A 20,178-nucleotide genomic window follows, 5' to 3' on the forward strand; every position below is an offset into this window, starting at 1 on the left:
ACCACGTTCTAAAACCTCCCACAACACTCTCTCCGTAGCGTTCCAAACGCAAACATCGCGGGCGAAAAGAGGCTGCACAAATCACGTAGAAAATTAGGCTGCCCCTTTGCAAGGCGATAATCAAATTAGCCTCAAATTAAACGTGAAATTGGCCCTCGCCGGCTGTGGGGACAAAGCCCCCATTGTCCCTTTGCCCGGGTAGCGGCGGCGGCGGTGCCCACCCTGCCTAGGCCAGCCCTGGTGGGTCCCCGCGGCAGAGGACGAGGTCGCCGGCGGGCTGGGGCAGAGCCTGGGCTGGGGAGTGCGTGGACGCGCCCGAGGTTCGGCAGGCACGCGCAGCAGGAGCTCGGTGGGCGCTGCGGGGCTCCCGGCAGGCGCCGAGGGCAGGCGAGGGAGGAACCGAGGGAGGGAGGAGCGGAGAGCCGAGCTGAGTGTGATGGTGTGCGGGAGAGAGCGTGTGCGCGCGCAAGTGTGCGCGCTCCCGGCGCCCGCGCGCTCCCTCTCCCCGCCCCTCGCCCCCTCCCTGGCTGCTCCCTCCCCTTCTCCCCCCGCCCGGCGCTCCCGCCCAGCCCCCGGAATCAGTGCAGCTGTTGCCGAGCCCGCTGCGGATTCCTCCAGTCCCTCCCTCGGCCGCCTCTCCGTCCGGAGCGAGCGCGCAGCCCCGCGCAGCAGCGCCCACCGGTCCCGTCCTGTGAGCCCCGGCCCCAGCCGCGGACAGCCCCGCGGAGTCGCCTCCCGGCCCACCCGCCCGGCCGCCGAGGAGCGGGAGGAGGACGGGACCCCGGCGCCCCCACCCCCTTATCCGCGGGAGGTAGGTGGGGGGCCTAGGCAGGAAGATGCCAACTCACTGGGGCTGCCTCCCGGGTGGGCTCCTGGGCGGCGGAAGGGCAGGAGGAGGGGCGCGGGCCCAGGCCCGGAGGACGCCGCTGCCCCACCGCTGCCCTGCGCCCTGGGAGCGGCGTGGGGGCAGGGAGGCTGCAGAGCTCGGGCGGGGGCGGCGCGGGGAGCCTGGGTATCCTGTGCTTATTAGTACGCGGGCTATGCGGGCAGAGGTAGGCAGGCTCCGCAGTGAGGCGAACGCAGCTCCCCTGTGCGCACCGCGGCCGCCCAGCCTCATCCTCGGGCGCGGCGGCGCCGATTCCTCCTCCCTGTCCACTGCCGCCTCCCTCCAGCAGGGCGCAGCTGCCCCTGGCGCGGGGGTGGGTACTGAGTGGGCAGCAGGGAGGGCGTATTTTCGGGTGCCCTCCCTGCGGCCGGGGCTGGTAGGAGCGGGGGCGGCGTTGACAGGGCCCGACTCTGCGCGTAACGGTACGGGGGATGCGGCCAGGCGTGGTCCCCGCTGCGCCGCGCTGCAGCTGAGCCGGAGGCGGCGGCCCGGCGCCCCCCCCCCCACGCCCATCCTCGCGCCCGCCCCCCGCCCTCACCGCCGTCCTCACTCTCCCAGGGCTGGGCGTGAGCCGCCTCGGGGCGCGGAGCCGCGGCGGCGCCCGCCCTTCAGCTCCAGCCACCCTCTCTTCAACAGGTTTGTACCAGCGCGGGGACCCTCCGGGCCGGCCTTTGGGGGGTGGTGGGCTGGAAGCCCCTCTCTTCCTCATCCTTTACACCACGCCCTCGGCCCTCTTTTTTGGGGGGGGAGCCTTCCCTTTGTTTTTGTGAGAGGAAAGATGCCAAGCGCCTGCCGTCAGATGGGGAGGGGAGTGTTGTCGATGTCAGTATACAAACGAAGTCCATTATTTTTCCCATCAAAAGCCGGGCCCCAGAGCGAGGAGAGGGCGAGTGTGGGGGTGCTTCAGCAGAGGAGAAAAATGGATACGGTGGGTATATTTGGGCGGGGATGTGCTTTTTTGGCAAGATGGATGGCTCCCAGTGCCCTCGCCGTGATGCAGCACAATGCAGCAGTATCGCAGCCTCCCCTGGTTCTCGCTGCCGGGGTTGGCACGGTCACTCGGCGCCTGCGGCCCCCGCCCGGCCCCACCCAGGCCCGGGGCTGCCCTTGGCCGAGGCCGGGAGCTGCTTCTACCTTGTCATGCTGCTTCAGCTGGATGTGGCGTCTGGAGGACCAGGTCACCTAGCCGTGGGGGGTGGGGTGGGGGGAGACTGCTGTTTGGGGTGACCCTTCCCGCCCCGCGGGTCGGGCAGTGCTCGGACGAAGGGGCGTCCTGGAGCGCTAATACAGGCTGAGGGAGCTGGCCTGCGGCTGCGGACGGGAATCTGATCTCCGACCGAGGGACCTGAGCCGTAGGGAGGGGCTGCAGGGAGGACAGGCCCGGTGGTGTGCGGAGGCAGTGGTGCAGTCAGTATTGGGAGTCGCAGTGCTTTTCTGTGCATTACCCATAATCTGTGACTACAACCCAGCTATCCATCGATTTCTTCATATGTGAAAAGTTGATTAATAGAAGCTTTACGGCGATAACATTACAGTACCTCTGTCTTTGGTTAATACTAAGAATATGCGTTTTCCCTATAGGAAACCATTTTTTGAAATGAAATGATTGATGTGTTTTAGTTCTTATGTCTCTGAGACATTTTAAAAAATATTAACATTCAGTAAGTTGTTTTAAAAGGAGCAGGTTTTTGGTGGATAGTAAATTGTTTCTTTATCCGTATTTGCTTTATTTTTATCATTTGCTTTTTCTGTAAATGAAGCAGTTAGAGATTTGGATTCTTTATTACGGATTATTAGGTAAGTGGGTGTCATGATTGTTGGTAAATTGGTATTCACATTGATTTAGCTAGCCACGTTAAGTATCCAGTCATGACTAATGGGATTATCATGGTAACTGACTGCATTTGTATTTGTTTATATGTATTTTTTGTGTACATATTTTTTGCAGATGTGGCTGGGGAGAGGGGTGGAGAAAGGCAGACCACCAAGGCCTCTGTGACTGGTATCTGGTTAGAAGGAGGTGATGATTCCCAATGTCCTCATCTGTTTAGTCTGGGAACACCGGGAATTTCTCTTCTAAATGCCACTTCTACAATTCATGTATTCAATGTGGGATGGCAAATGGGACATCTCTAAATGTCACCTCTTCTAAAATGTATATGTGAAAAAGGGAATTTCAGTATGCTAACTGGAAGGGAAGGTCAGTGTTTCAATGCAAGGGCATATCTACTTTTATTTTTTAAAAATCTGATGAATCCAGCATTTGATTTTATATGGCTCTGTAGAGTAGAACTGAATGTAAATTGTGTGGTTTATGTGCATTGAGTTTCTCTAATAGAGGGCCATTAAAGTGTAGAATATTTTTGAATTTGGATTTCATCATTGCTTTGGTTGTATAAAATTGTGATGCATAAAGATGTTTGGGAGTATTGTTTCCATGGATTATCAAGACATTTGGATTTATTATGTTGTAAAAAATATCCTGTGTTGATGGCTCAGGGGGTTTAGCTGTTCTGACTTACACACCAGGTGCAGAATTATGTTAGGCTACCCTCTTTGTAGCTGTCATCTCTGGACTAACCAAACCCTTCATCTGAGAGTTAAGTATTGAGGCAGTGAGGAAACTGCTTTCACTTGGTCTGCTCCTGCTATGCAGGCTTTCTGTGCAGCGCATCTCTTGGGGTGAGACTAGTAACAACAGTCTGTGATGTTGTAGGAGCAAGTGAGAAGACCTCACTCTCTACTTGTGACACATCCTTAGCAGAGACTTGGCATTGCCGTTTCCTTGGAAGAGTTTGTTTGAGTGGTTATTGAGTGCAGCATGAAAGCGTGACTCTACATGCAGAAGCACTGTTTTGAGATGGAAGGATTTTACTACTACTAAACAAACAGACATGATGAGTAGAAATTATTTGATGTGGTTTTCATTAAAATAATAAGTTTTTCGTTTCAAGAGCATACTCTTAGAATTCTAGAGCTATTCACACACACGTACATATGTAATATATATAGCGATGTGATGCTCCTTTAATTATGTTGGGTCATGACCAACATCTGCATTATAATCAGTCTTTAATTACTGTTCTGTGGATTTCCTTTTGGTAGTCTTGGTTTCTTCAGTGCTAGAAACCATTCTTCCATAAGGAAAGGGCTAATATCCCTTCTGGAAAGGCTATTCCTGTAGGTTTGTCAGAAGGGATATTAGCCCTTTCCTTCTCATGGATTTCTCTTTCAAGTTTTCAGTCTTTGCTGTCTCTCAGAGCACCTTTTCTTTGCAGAAGACCTAGTTTAGTATTCTTGATTTTTCTGATAACAGTTATCCTGTTCTCAAGTTTATAATGTAGGAATAGTTTCGTCCATTTCTTTATCTTGGTGGGTAAAATGAAACTATCCCAATTAGAGACACCCACACTTCTGTTTTTAGATGTCACTGGAGAAGGTGTCCTCATAATGTCTCTTGCTACGGTAGTGAAGTTTGCAGAACAGCAACGTGAGGAGCTTTTTATAAATGCAGATTCTTAGAGGTCTCATCCCAGACCTGTCCAGTCAGAATTTGCATTTTAACAAGACCCCTAAGTAACTTGTGTGCATGTTAAATGGAGAAACTGCTCTACTCCTTCAGGTAAGGGACCTCCATATCCTTCTAGTATCTTTTGTCTTTTCTTTTGCCGAAATATTGGCACATTTTTTTCCTTGGGTCGCTAAGTGGTGTTGAAGAAAGGGATACACTGACTGTAAATCATTTAATACAGAAATACTTTGTAAAGTTCTTTAATTTTTAGGTGGACGAGCCCTATTTTTTTAAATAATTTATTTAGGCTAGTCAGGCGTTTTAGTTCTTTTCTAGAACACCTCTAAATTTGAAAAACAGTTTCACCTCCCTGCCTAGACAAAAAGGCATTGGCTTTGAGACAGCAGAACTGGAGTCCAGGAAGCTAAACCCCTGAGTGCAAGGGCCCCTCTGCTCCCTTTGTTCTTCTCTGACCTCTTGTCTGTCATCAGTTACTTCTCCTCTTATATTCAGTGTCCTGCCCTTCTGGTCCATTGCCTTCTTGAAGTTTTTTATTGAGTGATTTGTACATACAAAATAATGCCCATAAAAGATCTGTTACAGAATCATAAACCAGTGGGCGCTCAGGCACCCACCACTACCTGGTTCAGGAAGAAGAACCTTACCATTGGATATTCATCGTCCCCTGTGTGATCCTCTCTCCTCGCATCTAAAGCCGCTGCTGCCCTGAGTTTTATGCTTATCATTCCCTTGCTCTTCTTTATGGGTTATCCTTTCAAAAATTCTTATTTTGTATGTTTTTGAACTTTACGTAAAAGAAATGACGCTTTATGTTATTTTTCTGTGATTTGCACATTTAGATTAACATTATATTCCTGAGATTCATTCATTTTGTGGCTGTGGTTCATTCATTTTCTCAGCTGTAGAGTATTCCACTATGGCTTATTTATTCCTTCTGCTGTAGATAGAGATTTGGATTGACTCCAGTTTTTTGCTCTTATAAAAAGGCTGCTATGAGTATGTCGTCTACACATCTCTTAATACATACGTGGAGATAGATGCAAACACACACACACTGTCTGTCTCTTTGTCTCAGGAATGAAATTTCCTGGATGATTGGGTATGTGTATTATCAACCTTACTAATATGCCAAACGATTTTTCCCAAGTGATCGTACTACTTGTGTTCCTCCTAGTAGTGTACATGTTATAATCATTCCACAACTTTGCCAGTGCTTCATTTATCAGACTTTAAAATGTTGTCCTGTTGATATTTATGAAATGTTATCTCATCATGCTTTTTATTTGCCATTTCCCTGATGATTGAGGTTAAGTATTTATATTATTGGCCATTTGGGTTCCTTCTTTTGTGAAGTCCCTGTTAAGCTTTTTGCCTATTTTTATCTTTTAGATTTGTAGGAGTTCTTTATGTAGATTGCCTGCTAATCCCCATGGATTGTGTGTTGTAAAAATTACCTCCCAATTTGTGTTTGTTTTCAAAAACTCTTTGTGGTTTTTTTTGATGAACAGTCATCCGTAATTTCAGGAGAGTCATAATCAGTTATTGTTCTTTAAGGTTTGTGAGGACAATTTTGTTATTGCAGGAATTTTTTTTTTTTTTTTTTTTTTTTAGTTGGGAAATAGCATGCGTTTTGGAGTCAAACAGATCTGGGCTCAGATCCTAATGCTGTTGTATACTAGCCATGTGGCCACAGTTAGGTTCTGGCCTTAGGATAGTTGATTACTCTTGAAACCACAGTTTCCTTATTGAAATTGAAAAATTTTCCTAAAATCGAAATAATAATACTTCGTGATACAGTTGTGAGACAGCAGTGTCTAGTGCTAGGTACATAGTCGGTATTCAGTTAGTAACTGTCCATTACTTTCTCTTCAAACTACCCCAGCTGTATGAGCCACTGACCTCTTCTAAATGCTTTCCAAAAACTGCCTTGATATTTTTATGTTAAAAGAGATAATAAACAACTTATTCTTTTATTTTTTTAAAAAAGCTGTGTTACAGTGGAATTTATATATTGATCAGCACAGGCTGTACAAGACCACTTACTGGAAACCCTTTGTCAGCTTAGGTTCCTATTCTTGAAAGTAGTGTAATTATAGTTCTTTTTACAAGAGAAGCATTTATACTGCTGTTCTCCCTTTGCTGCTACTGTAAGATTACTCTGCAGTATTGTTTTTGGTGCAGTAAACAAATTATTGGATATCTTCTCTTGCCAGGGGTTGAAATTGGGTTAGAGTGATGGTGGTGTGGGCTGGTCTAATGGTGAATAAGATTTAGTTCCTGATTCTAAGGACTCTATACTCTACTGTATAGAATATATTCTCTGTATGTCCCCAGAAGATAAAAGACTTTGGCAACCCATTTACCCTTCTGGTCTCAGTTCTAAATTTATAAAATGAAGAACTTAGATGAAATTATAGTGAGGGTTAAAATCTGGCACATGGGCAACATTCCCTCCCTCCCTGGCAGACCTAGAAAATCATCCGTGACACTCCTTTTCCGCAGGGCTGAGATAGAGTGTCAGTAACATTCTCAATATAGTGTTATAGGCAGTAACTACCAGTTGATTGGATCTCATGCTCAATTTTTAAGATCCTGTATATCTTTAAAATTCTGTGATAAGATATTTGAGTAACACAGCACTCTGGCAGAGTTCAAAATAGAATGGAACAGGAAGAAATCAAGAGCAGGGAGACAGGAAATAGGTGATTGTGGGGGCCCGGAGGTTAAGGGAACAGGTTCTGGTGGTAGCCAAGGGAATGAGAAGGAGGGGAGAGAGGGAGAAAAGCTGTGATGGCCCAATCCTGTGCCAACTACTCGTAGAGTGAATGAACAGGAGGTAGACCTAAGTGGATGAGGAGCTAAGATGACATGGGTTTCAAATTTGGATCATGACAGAAATAGACCCAGGGAAGAGTGGAAATTGGGTTGGGAAGAGAATCAGTTTTGTCTTTGAACATGTTAAATTTGAGGTTCCAGCAGAACCCTTAGGGGAGATGATGTTGGAGGAGTTGAGAGAGGTCCGAGCCAGTGCGGCTGAAGGGAGGCTGTTCAATGCAAGGGTCCTGAGCTTCAGGCTCTGCAGTTACACAACCTGGTGACTCCATGTACAGGCTAAATGACCTTGGGCAAACGACCTTGAGCTCTCTGTCTCAGTATCTCCATCTGCATGGTGGTACCTATCACAAAGGATTATTAAAGCTTAGTGAGATAATCCACTGTCATCACAATACATTTTAATTACCATGAGACATGGACATTTTGCTTAGTGTCAATTTCTTGCTTTCTGTCAAATATTTTGATTTACTCAGAAGAGATACATTCCAGTGAACATGCCATCATTCAGATAAGTAACGCTAAATTCAGTCTACATTAAACTTGTCCTTATGTATCACGTCTAAACTATAGGAAAGGCAAACCTAATTAATGCCTATTTTTAACAAACAAGGAAACACTAGAATCCTACTATTTGGGGGAAACGATGTGAACAGATAGTTTATAAAAGAAGAAATCAAAGAAGCCAATAACTATATTAAATTGTTCAAACTCACCAGTAATTTGAAACACAAAACAATTGGATTAATATTTCCACTTTAACTGGTGGGTAAGTAATGCTCTCTGGGTTGCTGTAGAATAGGAGCTCTGCATTATCTGTTGGGAGAATATTTGGATTAATACAAACTTAGTAGAAAAAACTGGGTTATATATAACAGAAACCTTAAGTGTTTTTATTTTTTGGAGTGAAATCCCACCTGTAGTTCTGTAACCTAAAAGAAAGAAATAAAAATAAGGACAGAGGTTTTTAAACAAGGATTTTCTTTCTTTCTTTTTTTTTTTTTTAAGATTTTATTTATTTATTTGACAGAGAGAGAGAGACAGCCAGCGAGAGAGGCAACACAAGCAGGGGGAGTGGGAGAGGAAGCAGCAGGCTCCCAGCGGAGGAGCCTGATGTGGGGCTCGAGCCCCGATCGACGGGATCACACCCTGAGCCGAAGGCAGACGCTTAACGACTGCGCCACCCAGGCGCCCCTAAACAAGGATTTTCTTACCTTGTATTTATAATGAAAAAGCAAATGGGACATACTCAAATTATGGCACAGGGATAGGATGGAATTCAATATAGTGCTTAAAATAATAATGGTTTGTTAGAATATTACTGAAATGGGAAAATGCTAACAATATAATATTCAGTGGGAATACCTTTATGCAATGCTATATAATAGGGTATAAGTTCAGTTTTGTTTTATTAAAAGACTAGAAGGAAATACATTAAAATGTTAATGCTTTGGGTGGCGGGTTGAAGGGTGATTTCCTTTCTTATAAGAAAGGAAATTCTTATGACTTAATGTTTCTCATTTTGAGTTTTGAAATATTTTACAAATAGAGAAGAGTACAGTAAATATAATAGACTACCACGAGGACCGTTTTTTAATCAGAAAAACAAGCAACACTTTATGTTAATTGTTTAAAAAAAAAGGAGACAAAAAAGCAAACCTGGCCACTTATAGGTCATTATTAAGGAATAGTTTTGGTTTCCAAAGAACTGTCTTATCTGTCCTTCTGTACACTTTTCTAAGAGCAGAGGAAAAATGAGTAAGTTAGCGTCTTCAGGGTATAGGTCTCAGAGAAAAGTAGAGCATTTAGATATGATGGAATGCTGTCTTGACTCAGCACTAACATGGGTCAGCTGAAAGGGTGGGGAAGACCAGGATTCTTTAGTATTTCCAAACCACATCCTTACGCAGAGAGGGCAGTGGAATTCTGTGACATCCTTGTTCTCACTTGTGGAAACCCAAGCACAGCGGCCGAAGCTAATTTTGTAACCATTAGACCATCATGTTTCACTGAAATTGGTCAGAAAAGTAGGTGAAATTTTGAGTGAAAATTTTAAAATAAAAATACTCCAGATTTATATTACTTCCAGTTAATGGTTTCTCACCATTTGGGAAAATTATAGACTACAAGTGAGAGGAATGAATTTTAATAATATCCTTCCTTCTTTGTATGAGAGGAAATTCTTACGTATGTGTATAGATATTTATTGCATCTCTCCATCACATTAGTGAGACAGAGAGATGTATGTATGATTGAGTAATCTCCACCATGAATGGAGGCAGAGGACTATTTTAAGACTTTTAAAGTGGGGAATTTTGTGGAGATAACATTTTGAAAGTGAATCTCAGGAGTGAATCACACTGCCCTTCATCTGTGGGGGAAATTTGGGAGGAAATAGTTCTGGTGTATGGCCCACATTCCCAACTGTATTGGTACTTTGTAAAATGTAGCTTGTAGAAATGAACTAATTTACTTCCATGAATTTTGTGTGTTTTTTGCTATCAATTTTAAGTGGTTGATTGAGGAGAGTTTTAGGTCAAGTGTGGTTTGAGATTTGAAAGTAAGATGCTGTAATTTCGAGACTGCTTTAAAATTGACCCTTGTTCATAGGTGTCATAATTCCGTTCTTTATAAACTCTATGAGAGTAAATACCTGAATGATTTTTGGAGCCGTTTGACATCTCTTATCTAGAATCTAGAGCACCCTTCTATTTCTGAACTTTAACGTATAAACTTGAAGCCATTGGTAGGGCAGTAAAGTCTGTATTGGAACATAATTACAGATTTTTACCCAACAGATGAACTAGGATGAAATGCAAAACGATATATAAATAAGCAGAATTTACTCTTTGGCAGCATATATGTATAATTAAATATGTCTTTGCTTAGAAAGTGGTTATCTCTTGGTGATGGGATTGTGGAAGAGCTCTAATTTCATCTTCCACATTTGCCAGATTTTTGGAAATACTTAACAGTAAACTCTTGCTCTTTATCAAAAATATCCTAGCACCACGATAAGTCTCATTTTAGATGGATAAGAACTAATAAGTTAAATGATTAATCAGCTAAATATATACCCTTTGCTATTCTTTTTTTTTTTTTTTCTGCCAGAACTTACAGAAAAGCAGTCTTAATACTAAAGGCATAAAGAGCACTGAAATTTTGAAAAGATTTTTTTCCATTCCTTATTTAAATGTGCAATTTGTTAGATCCTTGGTATTTTCTTACTTCCGTGGAGTGTGGGAAAAGATGTAGGAATTGGGCCACAAGGGAGCCAGGGAAAAAACATCCTCCAGGAGATCAGCCTCTATGGCTCTTGCCTCTGGCTCTGAGTGAGGTTTCTTGTTTCCCTACCCTCTTGGACAGCAGTTTTGGGGATAATTGTTGTCCTAGTGTGTTTGCTTCAAGGCTAAATCTAAACATTCAAGGGCTGTACATTTTTCTGGAATGTTCTTCACCAGCTGTACAGTCTCTGCGGAGGGATAATGCATGTTCTTATCACGGTTTACTCCTCCCCCTTTTAGCCCTTTTATCTTATTTAAAGGGGAAGGAAAACGTAGATGCTTCTCTAAAACAATGCTTTTTTATTTTGTTCTGTGATGTTTAAACATTTTCCATTGTATTTTTAAATCTGTAGCATGGGAGTGCTTTTATAGTGAGTACAATAATCTTAAAATATTCTTTTTTTTTTTTTTTTTACCTTCTTAGAATCCCTGAATATTTGACAGTGTCTGCTACTCTATACAGTGTGCTTAGTTTTTTTCTGAGTGGCTTATGAAGAATGTGTACTTTCATAAAGTTATAAATTAGCATAAAATCATCTAACATGAAAGTTTTAAAATATTTTATTACCCAAATAATCGATGTTTATTATAGATCATATGGAAAATAAAAGTGAATACAAAGAAGAAAATTGAAATTACTAGGTATTTAGTGACTCCAGCAGCCTGCAGTTAACATTTTGGTGTTTATCCTTTAAACCTTTTTCCCTGTGTACATACTCATCTTACAAATAAGGGCCACATTCTCAGATCTTAGGCTAAAGATGTCAAGTTTTGACAGTGTAAATAGTCACTTGATGTTTATTACTCTTCCCATCAATACCTGTAGCATGACAAAACATAAAATCCTATTACTGGTCTTACTTAAAGCTATGGCAGGGCCACTGCCTGTTGCCCTGAGCTGTTTTTCGTGGTAGGGGTGTTTTTTTTTGTTTTTTTTTTTGTTTTTTTTGTTTTTTTTGTTTTTTTTAAAGATTTTATTTATTTATTTGACAGAGATAGAGACAGCCAGCGGGAGAGGAAACACAAGCAGGGGGAGTGGGAGAGGAAGAAGCAGGCTCATAGCGGAGGAGCCTGATGTGGGGCTCGATCCCGGAATGCCGGGATCACGCCCTGAGCCGAAGGCAGACGCTTAACCGCTGTGCCACCCAGGCGCCCCACGTGGTAGGGGTGTTAAAGAAAAATGTTCAAGGAACAGAAAATCCAAATTTTATTGTACTCTTCTTCTTTGAACAAAAAATTTTATAGTGGAAAAATACCAGAAATTAAGTTCTCATTAGATAATGTGTGCTTTCTGTTTTGTTTTGGAAAGAATTCTCATCAGAGTTACACTAATTCCCTTGAGGGACATCTCCATTTGCTTTGGACAACATCTGATTTTATGTTTATCTTCAGATTTCAGAGAGTGTTTAAAACAGCTACCCTGTAACAGTGTTACAAATGGAATGGATGTGGTTATTAGAATCTTGGTTTTAAAGGTAATAAATTTTACTGGGCCGATTTGGTTGTAACTGTTGAAAGCATACACTACGAGTTCAACTTTCTTAGGGTCCTTGTATTGGCTGAATTCTTTAAAATTCTATCTTTGGATCTAGGATCTGTTTCAAAGAGAAAAAGCAATATACTTATTTGATTATGTAAGCCGGTTGTTTAAGCCCTGGGACATGGGATGGTTGGAGGTGACTTGCTAGCTCTTTGTTGCCTTAATTCTAGTAGTTGACCTTTTCCTGGAGAAGGTGCTAAAAGGGTTTGTCATGTACTTGGGGAAAGGAGTGGGAAGAGCGGTGAAATGGAAGAGAAAGCAAGCCTTTTTAGCACTTTCTGTGAGGTACTTTGTGGTTGTTATTGGTCTTGTCTGGAGTGGTGGGCCTGCAGGAAACATGGCACATGTCCTTCTTCCCAGGTTTAACACCGAAGGCCAGTGGCAGCTCTTTTTAGAGACTCAGCTGGCCTGGCTGATGGATGGAGCAAGATTGGGGGTTGGAGCTCAGCTGCACTACATGGACTTCCTCTCTCCAAAGAAGGGATTCTTCAGGAAGTCCTGACCTAATGGGAATCATTCTTTTTGAGGACAGTCACAACTCATCAAGGGACATGCTTTGATGGCTAGTGTGCCTGGCTTGTCTGAAGCCTGCAGTAGGGATCTCAACTTCCAGGCAGCTGCACACATTGGTTCTGGCACTTGGGGAGGCATTGAGTGCAACAGTGCTCACAGTGGTCCGTGCACCCCAGGGTAGGGGGAGCAGGGAGCCGGAACATGGCCTTATCCAGACCTCTGCATGGATGAGTACACCTGTCACTTTTTTAGGAAGTGAGTGGTGGTCAGAGCTATCAGTTGAGTAACTTCTCTGAGAGGGGCCTGGTCCTTCTCACAGCGAGGTTGACAACTCTGTGCTGTCAGCTGTCCTTAAATACCCACCTTATCTCCTGGGGTGGAGTCAAGGATGACCGTGATCCTGGAGCAAAGACATTCATGTGCCGTTTGACAGTAAAGAAGCCAGCACACACCTTGTGTTTTATTCTTTGTTTTAAAGGTAGGGTTTTTTTTTTTTTTGTTTTTCGTTTTTTTTGTCTGTTTGCTTGTTTTTAAATCAACACCCACTGCTAAAGGAATTTCTGAGTTTCCTTGATAATCAGGATGGTTTTTCATTTTGAAATGCTTATTTTGCTTTTGAAGTGTGTGTTCCTGACTTTAAGTACACCAGCTGTCATCCTAGCTCTTAAAATCTCGTTTGATTCATAAAGGGTGAATGTTTAATTTGAGAGCAGGTTAATTTATTGTCTTATTCCTGAGATAGACTACTCTTATCTGTCAGTTGAGTATTATATATATATTATATATTTATATATATATTTTATATATATATATATTTCCAGCTCTGAAGAATTACTTTGTTAGTATATGTTTGCATGAATTTTTTATTCCTAATGATAGTATGTATTTTCATTGGGCTACACTCTTGTTAAAGGAAACTTTGTTCATATGAAATAAATCTTTTGTGGATCGTATTTGAGAACTGGTTCTCGGTCTTCTTAGCTTTTCAAGTAAGTAGGTATTCAATGTAAAGAGCATATTGATAGCTGGCCTATCACTGGAATGTTGTGCAGCTGTGCAAAGCATGAGGATCAAATGTGCTAATTAAATATATTTTTTTAAGCGAGAATGGAATGTAGCAGCATGTGGTTTACCATTCCAGGTTGTTTTTGAAGAGGACTTTTTTTTTTTTTTTTTTTTTTTTTTTGGCCAAATATTAGAGAGTACATCGACTTAGAGGATGTATTGCTAGGTTAAATTGTTTTTTTAAAGGAAGTAATGGGACTCATTAAATACTGAGATGATCCTTTAAAATATACACTGACTAATAATCTGCTTCAAGATGTAGGCAGTGGGGATATGACTAGGGCTTAGCATCTATAGTTAAGGCATTTCTTTTTTAAGATGTGACCTTGCTTTTTCCCCCTCCATGTCAGTTCTCCTTCCTTAGTTGGTGAGTACTCAACCTTTTTGGGGGCAGTGGAGTACAGCATTTCCCCCGGTTTGAGCAGTATTGTAATATTTGTTTTGGGGACCAGTGTAAATTGGATCATTTGGACTGAACCGTATCCACACAGATGGTGGTCTGATTTTTTTTTTTTAGTCAGACATTGTGCAAAGTGATCTGATGGGAATAAATGGCAAGTTGGTTGTGTCATGTGGCAACATCTTACTTAGTGTGTCTTTAGAGATAAGTGGGATGTGATTCCAGCAAGGCTGTGCATAAGAAGTTGGAATGCATTGGAGAACTGCCAAGAGATTGGGAGCAAGCTGTATGACAAGCACTAATGCAGCCTTGGCTTGCCTTAAAATAGCTGCAGTTCAATAGAATAGCTTGAAACTTGTCATTTCACTTGAGCAAAATCATTCCTCTAAATGTATTACCAAGAAATAGAAATGGTAGCTATCCTCTTTAGCAAGGTTTATTTTTATTTATCTTTGTGTTCCAACAGTCTTAAAAAATCTTGCACCCCGTCCGTAGGAAAATACTTCTGTGTCACATTTTATCTTGCATCGTTTCATCTGGACTAATTAGTGTTGCCTTATCCCAGACTTCACATTGAGGTTCCCCTGCCCCACTCACCCTACTCGCTAATTGCAGTTTGCATAGAAATTTGGGCCCTGAAGTTTAAAAAAAAAAAAAAAAGCCCTATGTGTTGTATGTCTGTTAGTCATGTGGATATGAATTATTGATGTTTGAACGTTAGAACCTTGTAGAAGCATAGTAAAGGGCATAGGTTACTTTCCTGCAGAATCTTTTTTTTCTTTGCTTATGCCTTTTTTGACTCCGTATTAAGTTTTTGCAATTTATCTGCAGTTACTTGATTCTTGTTTGTAATTGATTTACTTTCTAATTGTGTTCTCTCCATTAAAAAAAAATGGGCTTGTTTTTTGAAGTCAGGATGATAAAAACAAAGCAGGAGTGAGGGTGTGCAGTCTCTAGGAGGGGTCCTGTACAGGTTTGAGCCGCTAGGGACATGATCAGCACCTGCAGCGGGTGAGGGGTGGCTAGGTGGAGGCGGAGGCTACCTGAGGGGAGAATGCAATCAACTTATTTATTAGCTTGGGTGCTGCGAAGATGAAATTTTTTAAAAAGCAATATTTAGATTACTGAATGGAAATAAAATAACAGAGAGGATTTAGATGTTAAATATAGTATGAAAACAGTGAGTGAACTTCCTCTAGGAGGGCTTAAATACAAACCAAATTTCTATTAAGAATTTCTTGAAAGGTGGTATTAACAGATATCTTAATTATTCTCTAATTTAAAGTCCATTTTAAATTTGGACTTAGACTAATTGCAGTGATTTTATAGCTTTTTAGAGTACCCTGCAAAATGGCTTTGTTTCTTATATATTGCTGTCATTAGATTTATAAGTCCGGAATATTGCTTTGTCACTTTCCATATCTTACACATATTTCAGAAGGAGATACTTATCTTCCTTAGATGCATTGATCTTTTCATTCGTAGATGGCAAATGAATTCTCCATATGGTATTGACGACAGTTTGGAAAATTTCTTTATTGAGCCCATGATTTCTATATTTTTTTATGTTTTTGCCTTTCCCTTCTTTTATACATTGCTTGTTTTTTAAACACACTTTTGGACAGCCACATTGGTAAACCGAGTTCAGAAGATGTGAACTATAAACTGGAGCCACCAGTTTTTTTACTTAACACTCCATTGTCTGGTCTGCTTGTAAAACTCTATTTTGGATAGTTTTTACCTCAGATCATCCACTGAATTGGAGTATGTATTCCTTTAATCTTGCAAGAGACTTCAGTCATTCACTATAAGATAAGAAGGTAAAAAGTAAAATATTTGAATATCCTTTTCTTGGGTTATTGTATGAATTTAAAGATTATTCATCTTAATTTTACACCTGCATATTGGATGTCATCTCTCTGTGTTTGTATGCCTTGTATTGGCACAGGCTCATAAGACTGGGAACAAATATTTAGCATTTAAGATATTCCAGACATAAAAATTTATGGAATTTGCTTATAAATGTTAGGGGATGCACAGAAGAGACCCAGGGTTTTAGCTGGCTCTTTGTGCAGTGTGAAGGCAGATGGAAACATTACAGAAATCTGCTGCAGATGGCAGTGGGGTCGACAGGTGAGGACCACATGGAAGTTCATACCAGGGGTAGATGGAGTAATGAGTTGGTTTATGAAATGCTAGCCATCTTAGATGTTTCTACAGCTGTTGTCAGCTAGCTGAAAATAAATTCAACTTGTTGGAATGGTAAGAGTTTTGCAATCTGAATAGGCTTAGATAAAATAGTGGTGCCTGTAACGATGTCCATTATAATATTATAATAGAAAAAAATGGTAATAAACCAAATGCTCATCATTGGTAAGTTAGAGGAGGAAATATTATAGAGGCAGTACAATGTAGTGGTTAAAATTGCTGACCTAGGGGCTGCCTGAGTTTGAATCTGAAGCCTACCTTAGACTCACTTTGTGACACTGGGCACATCATTAACCCTACTCTGTCTCACTTTCTTTACCTGTAAGATGGGGACAATGATAATACAGATGTTAGAGGGTTCTTATGAGGATTAATAAGTTGGTAAAAGTAATGTGACAGTCTAATATGTTCCAAATATATAACTGCTAGTTATTGTATTGATAGAAATATTATTCTTGAAAACATTCTAATAACATAGGGAGCTTTTTAATATAAAGGAATAAAAGCAGAACACAAGATTATTTAAATGGTATGATCTCCACTATGTGGAAAAAAACACACGCAAAAGAAGGAAGTACTCCAAATCTTAATTTTTTGTGAAGTGTGGTAGTATTGTGACTTTTGTTTTCCTTTAAGTGCTTTTCTGTATTTTCCAGTGTTCACCAATAATCATGTCTTATTTTTATAATTTGAAAAATAAGCTTTTTTTTTTTTGAAACGTCCACGTCACCCCTTGCAAACAATTACTATGTTAATTATAAGAACATCCTGTTTATTCTTTGAAAGCTCGGACCTACCATTTAGCCAAAGTCTTCCTCCTTCTGATTGTACAGTATTTTCACATTCTTACAAAGTGTCTCAGAATAACAAAACTCCAGACCGTTTTTTTTTTAAATTTCATGACTTAGATTTTTCTACTAACTCAGATTAATGGTGTATTAAAAAGAACATAGACACATGTCATTACATGAGTGCCATTTATTAGTGATACGATCTTACACAAATTATGTAATAGTGTTTTGGTTTTCTCATATGAAGGGGAGATAAGGCCAACAATTATCATCTACCAGCTATCACAGCGTCAGGACTAAATGTAGTAATATGTACTCATCATTTCTGGCACATTACAGTCACTCAGTAAGTGATGCTACTATCCTCACAGCCCGTCCTCACTACCCACTCTTGCCAACAAACGAACTAAATTTGGTCACTTCAGATTAGTCCATACCATGGTGTTTAGTTTTAACGCACTGATCTTTAGTGCTTAATTTAAGATTGCGTAGACCAAAGTGGCTTTCCTAAAGATTCATTCTTATATGCTTATTTTACCATCAATCTCCCCGTTCTTCACATATTTCTGTCTGTGTTTATTTTGCCACTCCAGTCAGTTTACATAGCTCTATTAAAGACCATTTCCTTCCATAATGTATCAGACAGTTTAGGCTTGGTGCTACAGTAACAAGCATCTCCAAAAGCTCTTTGTGCAAAGCCACGGATGCGTATTTCTCATTCATGTTATATGTCCGATATAGGGTGGCAGGGGGCTCTGTGTCACATTTTTCTAGCTCAGGAATCCTGGCTGATGGGTCATACAGAAGCCATTGGCCGGAACTAGTCACATGACCCTGCCCAACAGCAAGAGGAGCGGGCAAGTGTAATCTACCCATGTGACCAGAAAGAGAAGGGACTGGGTATGTGTGATCATTAGATGTTTCTGACCGAACATAGGTAACAGTGTAGCTGCTATGGTCTGGCTTTACATTTCCCATCACGTTCTTTGAAGCAATAGCTTTGCAGTATGTTAACATGTGTTATTTAAAAAGGGAATGCTAGGCTAAGTAAAATGTAATAGGTTTCTTTAGTGACGCCCTTCTCAGAGCTGAATTTCAGAAGCTAATAGGCATTCTAGCAGGGAGAGAAATAAATATATTCTGTTTCCCAGACTTACTTGAATTTGGAATTCTTTTTTTTTTTTTCCCCTGAAGCCTCTCTTCGTGGAATATGCATTGGGGTACACTAGTCTGTTCTCATACAGAGCAAAAATACTAGAGATTCATTTTAATTATTATACACATTAGGAAGAAGGTTTGTTTTTATTGTTACTAGAGTTGATTTTTTGAAGAGTTTGGTTTCTACTATTATGAATCAAATGAGTTTTTTCTTTTTTTTTAAGTTACTATTGGTTACATGCTTGTGTTGAATCCAGAGGATTTTTTTCTTCCTTTAGTTGCTTTTTGTTTTAAATTTACCATTGAAAAGAGAAAGGTAAACAAATCATGACCACACATCTTAGTTGTTAGAAAAGATTAAATTGGTTTGAACAGATGACATAAACACATATAGTTTTATATTGGCTTCAACATTTTTTCTTGGTTCCCTCTGACTTTCCATAACAAATTTTCTAGAAGTTTTGACACTACTGAAATGAGGGCTCTGATAAGAAGCAGGAAGACAACTTTTGTCAGGAGGTATTACACATTTCTCTACCAGAAGGCTTTGGATTTAAACACGGTATTTGTTGCCAGGGATTTTATGCCTGCATATGTAACAAATCTCAGTATGGAAGTTTTCACTTAAATGTGGCTGTAAACTTCATGTAATAAAACTTTAGGTAAGAATTAGCTCTTCCTGTTTCATAACTATGCATAAGTAAAACTTAATAATGACCAACTCCCCAGACCTTGAGTTTATGGCTTTTCTTTTTTCTTTTCTTTTTTCTTTTTAGTGATGAATTCAGTTTCTATTAGAAATTATGAAATCCAGGCTGAGAATTCAGTTTTCATTTTGTCTTTGTTTCTTCTTTTGTGAGTAAAAAGGTGCAGAGGGCAATTGTTGTTTCCTGATAGGAAAGACACTTATAAATCTGTCAGCTAACTCAGTAGCACCCCCCTATCCAGCCCCGTTCCCACTGCCATTATAGTCAGACCTGACCAGTTCCACCTGCCTTTTGAAGGTGACTTGCTAGGATTTGAGGCAGGAAAAACCTTTAAAGCCACAGTTCCCAGTCTTGTCCTTTTTGTTGACTTTAGTCTCATTGTAGAGAAAGCATTCATGACCCATCATCACAAAAACAAACATTAAAAAACATTTTTCACGTGGCCTGGGGCTGACAGAAGCCAAACTTTTAATATACCAAGGAGTATTACAAACATGAGAGCCATCGCTCTTTACCACAGGGCTGCTCCCAAGCCTCCTCCCAGGACCCTTGCCTGTGACGGGCCTTTCAGGCGTTTGAGAACCAGCTGTTAGAAGGTTTTGTGGTGGAGTAATGTTTTCACATTGCAGGCTGCGGCTCATGGTCAGAAAGATTGTAGAGAATACATAGAATTAGAAGCTTCAGAGCTGGGCGGGACCCTGTGGATCTTAGTACATCCATGCCTTTGTGTAAAGAAGGAGACATGCTCAGAGAGGCCAGGTGAAGCCACACAGCCTGGTGGTAAGGGCTGAAATTACCACCTTTGCTTATTCGGGCCACTTGTGATGCGTTTTTAAAATTAGACACATGAAGTGAAGCTACAAGTTAATGCTCATGTTTGCTGTTCTGACACTGTCAAACTAGCATTAATGGTTATTGAGAAATATTTATTGGGAATACGACTGGGACGATGGAATTCATTCTTTTTACTATTACCTGTCACACCCCAGGTTTCCTGCATTGTTTTGGTATAGATTAAAAATAAAAAGGTTGTTCGTTTCTGAGTTAGGGAAAAAAAAGGAAAGCCTGTTGTGTATGGAACTAAAAGGTGGCACATACAATATATCCACATTGTCTTTTTTTTTAATTTTTTTAAATTTAAATTCAACTAATTAACATATTAGTTTCAGAGGTAGAGGTCAGTGATTCATCAGCCTTATATAACACCCAGTGCTTATTACATCACGCGGCCCCACCTTCATCTTAATAGAAATAGCAAACAA

At 41.0% G+C, this 20,178-nt stretch overlaps 1 protein-coding gene across 4 annotated transcripts in view; it reads left to right on the plus strand.

The window, feature by feature from the left end:
* The first annotated feature begins 602 nt into the window (after positions 1-602).
* SPTBN1 (spectrin beta, non-erythrocytic 1) overlaps positions 603-20,178 on the plus strand; it is a 190,806-nt gene continuing 171,230 nt past the window's right edge. The window contains exon 1 of one of the 4 annotated variants that reach the window (XM_026485843.4): positions 603-811. The gene's annotated coding sequence lies outside the window, so the exon portion shown is untranslated. Of the gene's footprint in view, positions 812-1,438; positions 1,523-1,736; positions 1,815-20,178 lie in introns of those variants that run through there. The other 3 variants (XM_026485863.4, XM_048222657.2, XM_048222659.2) reach the window with 3 other exon arrangements.

This window comes from Ursus arctos, unplaced genomic scaffold (assembly GCF_023065955.2).
Source record: "Ursus arctos isolate Adak ecotype North America unplaced genomic scaffold, UrsArc2.0 scaffold_8, whole genome shotgun sequence".
Classification (NCBI taxonomy): Eukaryota; Metazoa; Chordata; class Mammalia; order Carnivora; family Ursidae; genus Ursus; species Ursus arctos.